Source organism: Chaetura pelagica, unplaced genomic scaffold (assembly GCF_000747805.2).
Source record: "Chaetura pelagica isolate M959 unplaced genomic scaffold, ChaPel_1.0 scaffold251, whole genome shotgun sequence".
NCBI lineage: Eukaryota > Metazoa > Chordata > Aves > Apodiformes > Apodidae > Chaetura > Chaetura pelagica.
In genome coordinates, this window is record NW_009952271.1 from 1127906 (window position 1) to 1128313 (window position 408).

Genomic DNA, 408 nt, shown 5'->3' on the forward strand with positions numbered 1-408 from the left:
CAGGAGCCGGGCAGGGAGAGGGGGGCACGGGCAGGAGCAGGGACAGGGACAAGGGCAGGGATAGGGACAAGGGCAGGAGCGGGAGCAGGAGCAGGGGCAGAAGCCGGGAGAGGGGCAGGAGCCAGGAGAGGGCAGAGGGGACGGGCAGGGGCAGAGCACGCGGGCAGCTGCGCTCCACCGACCGGACGAGCATGAGGTTTCGGGGGCGTGGGAATAACACCCGTCTCCCCGGGGACCTTCTACTGCAGGTGCCTCGGGTACCTCGGGAGGCGAGTGCTCTGCCCTCGGGAATGAAGGGAACGCGGCACGGCGGGGGATGTGCAAGGGGCAGCTGGGTGTGGGGTGGCTTTTGGTGACACCTCGACAGGGTTTCGGCTGCCATGTCTGCCAAGCCCCGAGGTCACCGAG